Below are 12,860 nucleotides of genomic sequence, written 5' to 3'. Positions count from 1 at the left end.
CATTAACTTTCATGGAGAGTGGTAGAGGGTTATTTTCGTGGTACGTGATTGGTTTTTTTTTTTATTTCACGTTCAACGTGTTTTTACTTTTTTATTTAACGTTCAGTCGTGCAAAACAGCGAGGTGTTCAATATGTTCTGCTTATGTAAATTTTATACGTGCTTCGTGATTCAAATGCTTATTTTGCGTGCTCAGTATTTTTCAAAAAAAAACCAAAAAACACTAGACAGGGATCGTCAACATGGACAAGAACGAAATTGATATAATTTTGTTTCCGTGATAAGAAATGATAAGGCGGTATAAGACCAATGATGTTGATCCTTTATTTGCATTTTTAAAGTTCAGGATATCTTTATATATACTTTTCTAAAAGCTGTAAATTATTTATATCATAAATGTGTACACACTAAATAGGGAATATTAAGTAAAACAAAGACTTCATATATACAAGAGGACAGTGACTCAGTCACAAAAGGTTCACCTTAAAGTCTTTATTTTTCTTTCAACGTTCATGACAGAAATTATTTCACGTTCAACGTGAACTTAAATAGGAAAATGTTCCGCATTACAGTAGCATATATCATTGTGCCCTCATTAAGCAAATACATATTCCTTTTTGAGATATATATGATATTTCACATACTAGTATATATGACACACAGTATTGGTGCCTTAATTATGTTGTAAAGACTTGCAAATGTCCCATGCACGTGATCCCATGGCTTTGAATATACTATGGAGTTAATAATATTTTTATTATCTGCTTAATAGAGTACTTTGATGTAGGCAAATTGATAAAAAAGCTAACACGTTCTTAGAAACGAGACATTACCTTTACAGGGTGTGAGGGGGGGGGGGGGGTGATAGTGGCGGTGGGGAAGGGGTGCTGGTCTTCGTTTCCCCTGTTATTTGTTTATAATGAAGCTACATGTTCTATTAGGGCGTTCTACGGGATCTTCTGGTCGGTCTACATGATCCCCTGTTGTCTGAACCTTATATTTATAGTTATAGAACGTTCTATAGGATCTCCTATATTGTTTGTTTATCATGTATATAGCAAAGGACGTTCTACAGGATCCCCTGTTGTCTGAACATTATATATAAAGTATAGAACGTTCTATAGGATACTCTATTGTTTGTTTTTGAAGTATCTAATAGAGGAATTCTTACGAGATCCCTTGGCCGGTCTGTGTGATCCCCTGCTTTCTCAACATTATGTATCTACTACAAGACGTTCTAAAGTATCCCCCGTTGTTTGTTTTTCAAGTATATACTATAGGGCGTTCTACACGATCCCCTGGTCGGTCTACGGGATCCCCTGTTTTCTCAACATAATATATCTACTATAAGACGTTCTATAGGATCCCCTATTGTTTGTTAATCATGTATATACTAAAGGGCGTTCTAAAGGATCCCTTGGGCGGTGTAAAGGATACCCTGTTGTCTTTACATTATATATGTACTAAATGGCGTTCTATAAGACCCCCCTGTTGATTGGTTTTCATGTTTATACTATAGGGCTTTCTATATGATCCCTTGGGCGGTCTGCAGGAAACTTTGGGCGGTCTGCAGGAATCTTTGTTTTTCAACATAATATATTTACTATAGGACGTTCTTTTGATTGTTTTTCATGTTTATACTAAAAGGCGTTCTACAGGATACCATGGGCGGTCTACAGGATCCCCTGTTGTCTTTACATTTTATATCTACTATAGGACGTTCTATAGGATCCCTATATTGTTTGTTTATTATTTATATACTAAAGGGCGTTCTACTGGATCCCCTGGGCGGTCTATAGAATCCCCTTTTGTTAAAAAAAATATGTATCTGAGATAGGAAATTCTATAGGTTGCCCTGTTCTTTGTTTTTCATTTATATACTATAGGGCGTTCTACAGGATCCCCTGGGCGGTCTACAGAATCCCTTTTTGTTAAAAAAAATATGCATCTGAGATAGGAAATTATAAAGGTTCCCCTGTTCTTTGTTTATTATGTATATATTATAGGGCGTTTATGATCCCTTGGGCCGTCTGCAGGATCCCCTGTTTTCTCAACATTATATATCTATCATAGGACGTTTTATAGTATCCCCTGTTGATTGTTTTTCATGTTTATACTATAGGGCTTTCTATATGATTCCTAAGTCGGTTTGCGGGAAACTATGGGTGGTCTGCAGGAATCCCTGTTTTTCAACATAATATATTTACTATAGGACGTTCTATAAAACCCACTGTTGATTGTTTTTCATGTTTATACTATAGGGCGTTCTAAAGGATCACCTGTTTTCTCAACATTATTTATCTACTATAAGACGTTCTATAGGATCCCATGTTGTCTGTTAATCATTTATATACTTAAGGGCGTTCAATAGGATCCCCTAGGCAGTCTACAGGATCCCCTTTTGTCTGAACATTATATATTTACTATGGAACGTTCTACATGATCCCCTTTTGATTGTTTATCATGTATATACTAAAGGGCGTTCAATAGGATCCCCTGGGCGGTCTACAGGATCCCCTTTTGTCTCTACATTATATATCTACTATAGGACGTTCTATAGGATCCCCTATATTGATTGTTTGTTATTTATATACTAAAGGGCGTTCTACCGGATCCCCTGGGGCGGTCTACAGGAGGCCCTGTTGATTGTTTTTTTTTTATATTTATACTATCGGGCGTTCTACAGGATTCCCTGGGCGGTCTACAGAATCCCCTTTTGTTAAAAAAATATGCATCTGAGATAGGTTCCACTGGTCTTTATTTTTCATATTTTTACTATAGGGCGGTCTACAGAATCCCCTTTTGTTAAAAAAAAATATGCATCTGAGATAGGAAATTCTATAGGCTCCCCTGTTCTTTGTTTATTATGTATATATAATAGGGCGTTTATGATCCCTTGGGCGGTCTGCAGAATGCCCTGTTTTCTCAACATTATATATCAATCATAGGACGTTCTATAGGATCCCCTGTTGATTGTTTTTCATGTTTATACTATAGGCCCATCTACATGATCTCCTGTTGTCTGAGCATTATATATTCTTCAGGATCCCCTGTTTGATTTGTATGCATCTAGGATAGAACCTTCTATAGGTTCCCCTGTTTTTTTAAACATGTATCTACTTTACGTATATACTAGAGGGCGTTTTATAGGATCCCCTGTTGTGTAATAGTCGTGTATTTGCATGTTGAAGGGCGTTCTATAGGATCTCCGGGGCGGTCTTTAGAATAACCTGCTGTTTGTTCATTATGTTTCTAGTATACGACGTTCTGTAAGATCCTCTGGGCCGTCTATATGTTCCCCTGTTGGTTGGTATTGTTTGATAATCGTGCATCTGCTATAGGGCGTTCCTTAAGATCCCCGGGTCGGTCCATAGAATCTCTAGGTTGGTCTGTAGGACCCCTGTTGTTTGTTCATAATGTATCTATTGAAGGGCGTTCTACAGGATTCTGTGGTTTAATTTATAATTGTGTATCTGCTATAGGGTGTTCTATAGGATCCCGTTGTTAAGTAATCATGTATCTAATAGGGAGCGTTCTATGGGATCCCCTGTTGGGTCTATAGGATCACCTGTTGTGCAATATTCATGTATCTGCTATAGGGCGTTTTATAGGATCCCCAGGGCGGTCTATAGGATCCCCTGTTCGTTGTTCATGTATCTATATCAGGGTGTTCTATACGATACCCTGGGCGGTTTATTGGATCCCCGGGTCGGTCTTAGGATCCCCTCTTGTTTAATAGTCGTGCATCTGCTATAGGACGTACTTTGTTGTCCCTTTCAAAGGGGGCATATTATATTGTTATTGTTCGTTTCTTTTTTTTTCATTTCGTTTATAATATATCTTCTTAAGTGTATAATATATCTTATTGAATTAATAAGATATCTTATAAAGTATAAAAGCTATCTTTTAAAGTTGATAAGATATCTTATAAAGAGTAAATTATATATAGCTGTACAACAATTCAGTTATAATTTTAGGTCAAGAGGGACTGTAATATACAAGTTACAGCAATATTGGAAAACAATGACCTCAAAATTTTGTTCGCATGAATTTATAGTGCCAGCATGTCCTCTTTTTATTCAAAGTATTGAATCGTAAACAAATATCAGTAGTTTTCATACTTCAGACTGAGTCGTGTAATAAAATCTTTTGACCGCATCAATCTAAACTGAACTTATTTGCTCTTTCTTTCTGCAAATCTATATAGCTGTACAGTAATTCAGTTATAATTTTAGGTCAAGAGGGACTGTAATATATACAAGTTATAGCAATATTGGATAACAAAGACCTCAAAATTTTGTTCGCATGAATTTATAGTGCCAGCATGTCCTCTTTTTATTCAAAGTATTGAATCGTAAACAAATATCAGTAGTTTTCATACTTCAAACTGAGTTGTATAATAAAATCTTTTGACCGCATCAACCAAAACTGACCATATTTGCTTTTTTATGTGAGTCTATATAGTTGAACAGTACTTTGGTTATATTTTTTTTACTGTAGTATATATAAATAACTGCAATATTGGAAATTGAACAAACATGACTAACTTATGTCTATGGGCGCTGATAACACAATAACGACAGAAGACCCATTACATCCAAACTTAAATTATTAAATAATGAACCGTCACAAAAAGTGAATTTTTATTTAGTCAGTAGTTCATGATGGTTTTTTTTAAACAGGACTATTTAAGGGCATCATCCAACACTCACATCACTGATTCATATACTTTATTTTAAAATGAAAAGTACATGTATGAGAAGTTCTCTTCTTGGAAAGGTATACTGACTATACTGTTAATATAATTTGAAGAAGGAAAATGATTGGTTTTGTTTGTAGCCTTACGTCCAGTGGCAAATATTTCATTCATGTTCAGATCGAGTATATTTTTCTGACGTTCCAGACTCCCAGATATTATTCATTATCGTTATGGATAAGTTTGGCAACGAGATAATGCAAATCTGAGACCTCAGTGCAAATCTCGAGGTGCAAATGTACATAGTTTTCTTGCGTTTAACAACACTGTGTTCATTACTATGATATCCCATAATTCATCCACTGTACAATTTTCGTTTGAGCATTTGTCCAAACAGAATCTTAAATCATGAATGTAAGTCCAAGGCAAACAAGGTAAAAGATTAAATTTACTTGAATTAAATGCAGAGTTATATTTACGAAGAGACTGTTAAAAACGGGGAACGAAGAAACGTAGACAATGATGTTTCATTTTCAATCTCATAAAAATATTTCTCCGATGAGTTGGATAACCTCCTATCCACCGATATTTGTATATGTAAATTTTGATCAGTAAAAAATATAGAAAAATCTGCTATTATATATAGTAAAGTAATTGGAACTGATTTTTTCTTCTAAATTCTAAATTGCCCTTTCTGCAGTGACGTCATTTAGAACTGTTCTACAGTCCTGACTGATTTGGTCAGTTCTGCTGACAGTTCTACGGTTAGAACTGATTTGGTCAGTTCTACCTAGAACTGATCCTGACAGTTCTACCCTAGAACTGATCCTGACAGTTCTACCTAGAACTGATTTAGTCAGTTCTACCTAGAACTGATCCTGACAGTTCTACCTAGAACAGTTCTAGGGTAGAACTGTTCTAGCTAGAACTGTTCTAGGACAGGTTAGAACAGTTCTATGACAGAATATTCTGACAGTTCTAATGAGAGGTTAGAAGTGATCTCCACTGTAAGTACGTCGTGAGCAGTGAGCATTACAGACGAACGTTCACCTAATTTTCCCCAGTCAATGAATGGCCATAGCTACACTGTTATGAATTTCATTCTATAGCTAGCTCAACTTTTATCTTGTATGACAGTCGAACAAAATTCCATGCTTGCCGCACAACGTTTGTTTCTCCTTTTGAGAGTGCTAACTTTTTTATTTCCATGCCATTTTTGTTTAAACCAGAACAATTGTAGAAGGCAGTAACATGCCATTGAAAGTACTATGACTGTTCATGACCATGATCAATTATAATCTTTTGTAAGTAAAAAAAATTGATTAATACAGGGCAATGTTTCATAACTCGTTACCGTATATACTACTTATACGAGTTATCGAACTTTGCTAAGTATTAATGAATGTATACCGCATATTGCTATGACTTCTACATGGGCTTTTCTATCATTATCATTTTCTGTAAAATCTTTATTTTTTTTATTCTCATTGAAAAACCTTGTTGTTTTTATATTTTTATATAAATTTTAGGTACGGCATGCCGTACCAACGAACATTATTGGTACGGCGAGTGCCGTACCTGCCGTACCGGCTGCTACGCCCCTGAATTATGAAATGTATCATGTCATGTGTATTTTAAAAAGGAATCTGTATATATATTTGCACAATGATATATGCATGATATGCTACTGTAATGCGGTACATTTTCCTTTTTTTTCATGTGATATAAATAAAGCAAATTCACCGTGTTTCATGAAAGTTAATGATTTTGAATTGTTTTTTTTTTTAATAGTTGTACATGTTGAGAATATTCTATTTTTAGAATAAGTATTTTCAGAATCGTTTATAAATAGCCTATAAATAGAATATGCATAATTCATGAATCGTGACGTAGGGCGGTCTACGGGATCCCTTCTTCCGCTTACCGGATGAGTTGCGTCAGAGTGTAAAAAACGGCAACGGTGATTTTTCCGGGTTTTCGTATTCCATTTGTCAAGCTTTCGAGAATACACTTTACGATCATTTACGTATATGATTGAGAGCTAGTCCGGAACCCGGTCTGGAATCAAGAATGGGGATTTAAGTATTGAAAATAAATACAAAAAAGTTCAGAAGTGGTACACTGAGTATTTTAAAATAGGCCTCTGTTATAAACAAGGATTTGTCTACAAATCAGTCACGGCCGCTTTATATAAAACTATGAAGAAATGAATCGGAGACATAGGCCTACATGACATTATCATACATCAGTGGCGGATCCAGGGGGGTTGGACCCCCCTTTTTGGGACGATCAATGTATTTGCAGGGGGACATAGTTAGAACCCCCCTACCCCCCCCTTTTGTAGCCGTCCCGCCGGCTAGACCACACGACCAACTGGGCCTCACAATGAATAAAGTTTTCGGTGGCCGTGTGTTACCTTTCCTTCGTCAGTTTTAATCTAGCGTCGTACTACATTACATGATATATAAGCCATGGAGATGTTATTGTTCAGTACAAATTAATGCAAGATACAGTCACAGAAATTATTATATGTATAAGAACGTCTAAGTCAGTGACAACTCTACAACAGATTTATCCATCGGATCACCAGCAATGATGGTGATACATGGCTGTGTATATATATATAGTACAATCTTTATGAATTTGGTATGATATATATATGTCTGTATGTTTGTCATGATGTTTGTGTATAACCAATGTGTATTGTCTTGGTATCAATCCTATGATTCTGGATTTCAAACCAATAAAAATTACTGACTTACTTACTATACACATCCTAGCTTAAATCAGAGAAGAATTAAAGTCTTGGACACTTATTATGGGCGGGGGAGGAAGGGGGGGGGGGGTAACTTATGTATTCATTTAAGTGCAATCAAAATTTTACCAATCGGACAGACCTTCAGTTAAAAATTCGTGTCAAGCTCTTTTGTAATCATGATTATTAGGAAACATCTTATAAGTTTTTCTACTGTCTCCTTGATTTACTCGATACAATTAAGATTCTAATAATAGCCAGTGCTACATTATCAGCCTGATAGATCCTTGAAATGGCTAAATTTTGGACTTGACAATATATTTTGTTTTATAATTCTCCTCCTATATTCAACGTTAAGCTCACAAGATCTTGTGGACGACATCAAAAGTTCAATGTGGAATAAACAAAACTTAATTAACATAATTTTTTCACTGCCCCCCCCCACCTTCTTTACTTAATTTTGGAAAAAAATGATTGAATATACATGTAAAATTGATGTGAGATAAGCAAAACTTGCAGCAATGTTTACCCATCCACCACACCCCTAAACTATTTGATTTAATTTTTTTCATCCTACATTGATCTTTTAATGTCGTCAGTGTGTCACTTATGTTATCATGTTTGTCAATATGTTGAATCAAGTCAAAATTGTTCTTACTAAATTTGCAATTGAGATGTAGGTTGCCAAATTTTGAGAAGCCACGGGAAGTTCCGAACTGTTCGCTAGTACATGGCATGACTAGTGGGGCCTGTTTTTTTAACAGTCAGTGCCCCCCCCCCCCCCCCCATCCCTTTATACAAATTTCTGGATCAGTCAGTTTATGTTTAATGGTAAGTTTAAAGGGACTTTAAATATTGATATTTTTATCTTTTATTCTCTGTCTTATCTCGTTTGATTGTATTTTTTGTTACAAATTAATGTAATTGGTATCCTCTTTCCAATTTCATCGTTAACAATAGACCTACAGCAAAAGGCCCTGTACTTTAATTTTCTGTCTTGCCTAAAAATACTTTAAATAGTACCCCTTTCTTCCCATAGTCCCACAATAAAATAGAAGCTTAGCAGGTAATTTGCTCTTATTCCACACCAAAGGAGGATATTGTATGATAACATTTTACATGTTAATGTTACCGGCATTATTCTACATACATTGATTCTGAGACTACTTTAACATATACATTCTAAGGGCTTTAATATATTAAAGGGCGGGTACAAAATATATAAGGGACGAAGGAACACCATGTGACTATTGCATTGGTTGTTGTGATTAAAACATGATAAGAGTGTTTCCTTCCCCCTGCATCTTATGATCCTCATTGAACAGCAGGTGGCAGTTAGGTCCGCTGCTGTATGCCCTGAGGTAATCGGTGCCCTGAGGTAATCGTGGTAATGCGCCATTGATTAAATACGCACGAAAATATAGTTCTTATTTAGATAGATCTTAATACCAAATTTTAATGTGACCAAATACCAAAGATGTCAACAAACTTCCCAAATGATTTTATTATTGTATTCACCGATCATTTATTTCGTATGTACGTGTAGGGTGGGGATGGCTGGTAAAATTATAAACTTTTTTTTTATAAAAGTTCAATTAATGATCTGAAGTATTCATTCATGACAGGGTTACCTGAGGTAACCCCAATTATAACAACAAATACAACCATTAAACTCAAGTCAACTGAGGTAATTTTATATATACATCACATAAACAATACAAATCTATGAAGTCCTACATTCTAAATTAAGAAATTGTGTTATTAAAATATAAATGTATACACTAGCAAAGTATGTACTAAAAATTCTTTCATAACAGGGTAACCTGCGGTAACCCAAACAATAACAGCAAATACAACCTATTTAACTCAAGTTAATTCAGATCACCTTTACATATACATCACATAAACAATATAATTTCAATGAATTCCTACATAACAAAAGAAGAAAATGGTTTGTTACAGCATAAATGCATGTACTAGCAAAGTATCTACTAAGTATTTTGTTATGACAGGGTTACCTCAGGTAACCCATAAAATAGCAACAAGTATTATCCATTGATATCAAGTTAACTAAAGTCGCTTTTCCGATATATCACATAAACAATACACATCTATGAGGCCTACATGTAAAATAAAGAAATTGTTTGATTACAACATAAATGTTTTCACTAGCAAACCATCTAATAAGCATTCTTTATAACATGGGTACCTGAGGTAACCCAAGACATAATTACAAATATAACCCACTTAACTTAACTGAAGTAAACTGAGATCACCTTTACATGTACATCAAATAAACAATACAACTTTCATGAAGTCCTACATTTAAAATAAAGAAGTTTGTTTATTACAATAAATGTAAACACTACCAAAGTATCTACGAAGTATTAATTCATGACAGGGTTACATGAGGTAACCCCAATAATTACAATAAATACAATCCATTCAACTCAAGTCAACTGAGGTAACTTTATATATACATCACATAAACAATACAAATCTATGAAGTCCTACATTCTAAATTAAGAAATTGTGTTATTAAAATATAAATGTATACACTAGCAAAGTATGTACTAAAAATTCTTTCATAACAGGGTAACCTGCGGTAACCCAAACAATAACAGCAAATACAACCTATTTAACTCAAGTTAATTCAGATCACCTTTACATATACATCACATAAACAATATAATTTCAATGAATTCCTACATAACAAAAGAAGAAAATGGTTTGTTACAGCATAAATGCATGTACTAACAAAGTATCTACTAAGTATTTTGTTATGACAGGGTTACCTCAGGTAACCCATAAAATAGCAACAAGTATTATCCATTGATATCAAGTTAACTTAAGTCGCTTTTCCGATATATCACATAAACAATACACATCTATGAGGCCTACATGTAAAATAAAGAAATTGTTTGATAACAACATAAATGTTTTCACTAGCAAACCATCTAATAAGCATTCTTTATAACATGGGTACCTGAGGTAACCCAAGACATAATTACAAATATAACCCACTTAACTTAACTGAAGTAAAGTGAGATCACCTTTACATGTACATCAAATAAACAATACAACTTTCATGAAGTCCTACATTTAAAATAAAGAAGTTTGTTTATTACAATAAATGTAAACACTACCAAAGTATCTACGAAGTATTAATTCATGACAGGGTTACATGAGGTAACCCCAATAATTACAATAAATACAACCCATTCAACTCAAGTTAACTCAGGTTACATTTATATATACCTCGCATACACAATACAAATCTATGAAGTCCTACATTTTAGATTAAGAAATTGTGTCATTACAGAATAAATGCATATACCAACAAATTATCTACGAAGTATTCTTTCATAACAGAGATACCTCATGTTATTTCAAAAATAACAACAAATATAATCCATTCAAATTAAGATAACTAAAGTCGCCTTTCCTGAATATCATATAAACAATACTTATCTATGAAGTCTAAAATGAAATAGTAAATGGTTTATTAGAAGTTAAATGTATACTCTGGAAAACTATCTACGACGTATTCTTACGTGACAGGGTTACCTCAGATAACCAAAACAATCACAACAAAGATAACCCATCTAACTCAAGTTCACTCACTTTAAAAATATATATACATCACATAAACAATACAAATATATGAAGTCCTACATTTCAAATTCAAAAATTGTGGAATTACAATATGAATGTATACACTAGCAAAGTATCAACTAAGAATTCTTTCATAGCAGGGTTACCTGAGGTAACTTAAACAATAACAGCAAATACAACCTATTTAACTCAAGTTAATTCAGATCACCTTTACATATACATCACATAAAAAATATAACTTCAAAGAATTCCTACATTAAAAATCAAGAGGTTGGTTTATTACACCATTAATGCATATACTAGCAAAGTATCTACTAAATATTCTGTCATGCACGGTTACCTCAGGTAACTCATAAAATAGAAACAAGTATTATCCATTCATATCAAGTTAACTTAGGTCGCCTTTCCAATATATCACATAAACAATACCCATCAATGAAGTCCTACATTTCAAATAAAGAATTTTTTTGATTACAACATACATGTTTACACTAGCAAACTATCTGAAAAGCATTCTTCATAACATGGGTACCTGAGGTAACCCCAGACATAATTACAAATATAACCCACTTAACTGAAGTTAACTGAGGTCACCTTTACATGTGCATCACATAAAAAATACAACTTTCATGAAGTCCTAAATTTACAATAAAGAAGTTTGTTTACTACAATTAATGTAAACACTAGCAAAGTGTCTACGAAGGATTCATTCATTACAGGGTTACCTCAGGTAACCATAACAATAATAACAAAGATAACCCATCTAACTCAAGTTAACTGAGGTGACCTTTATATATAAACATCACATAAACAATACAACTTTCATGAAGTCCGACATTTGAAATAAAGAAGTTTGTTTATTACAATTAATGTAAACAATAGCAAAGTATCTACAAAGAATTCATTCATTACAGGGTTACATCAGGTAACCCAATAATAACAACAAATACAACCAATATAACTCAAGTAAACTCAGGTATCACCTTTAAATATATATGCATCACATAAACCATACAAATCTATGAAGTCCTACATTTTTAAATTTAGAAATTGTGTATTTAAAATATAAATGTATACACTTACAAAGTATATACTAAGAATTCTTTCATAGCAGGATTACCTGAGGTAACTAATACAAAACAACAAAAACAACCTATTTAACTCAAGTTAATTCAGATCACCTTTACATATACATCACATAAACAATATAACTTTAATGAATTCCTACATTAAAAATGAAGAAGTTGATATATTACACCATAAATGGATATACTAGCAAAGTATTTACTAAATATTCTGTCATGACAGGTTACCTCAGGTAACCCATGAAATAGAAACAAGTATTATCCATTCATATCAAGTTAACTGAAGTCGCCTTTCAGAAATATCACATAAACAATACCCATCTATGAAGTCCTACATTTAAAATAAAGAAATTGTCCGATTACAACATAAATGTTTACACTAGCAAACTATCTCAAAAGCATTCTTCATAACATGGATACCTGAGGTAACCCAAAACATAATTACAAATATAACCCACTTAACTGAAGTAAACTGAGGTCACCTTTACATGCGCATCACATAAACAATACAACTTTCATGACGTTCTACATTTGAAATAAAGAAGTTTGTTTATTACAATTAATGTAAACACTAGCAAAGTGTCTAGGAAGGATTCATTCATTACAGGGTTACCTCAGGTAACCATAACAATAACAACAAAGTTAACCCATCTAACTCAAGTTCACTGAGGTCACCTTTTAATATATATACATCACATAAACAATACAAA

Source organism: Mytilus edulis, chromosome 12, assembly GCF_963676685.1.
Source record: "Mytilus edulis chromosome 12, xbMytEdul2.2, whole genome shotgun sequence".
NCBI classification, from domain to species: domain Eukaryota; kingdom Metazoa; phylum Mollusca; class Bivalvia; order Mytilida; family Mytilidae; genus Mytilus; species Mytilus edulis.
This window is presented reverse-complemented; position numbering follows the sequence as displayed.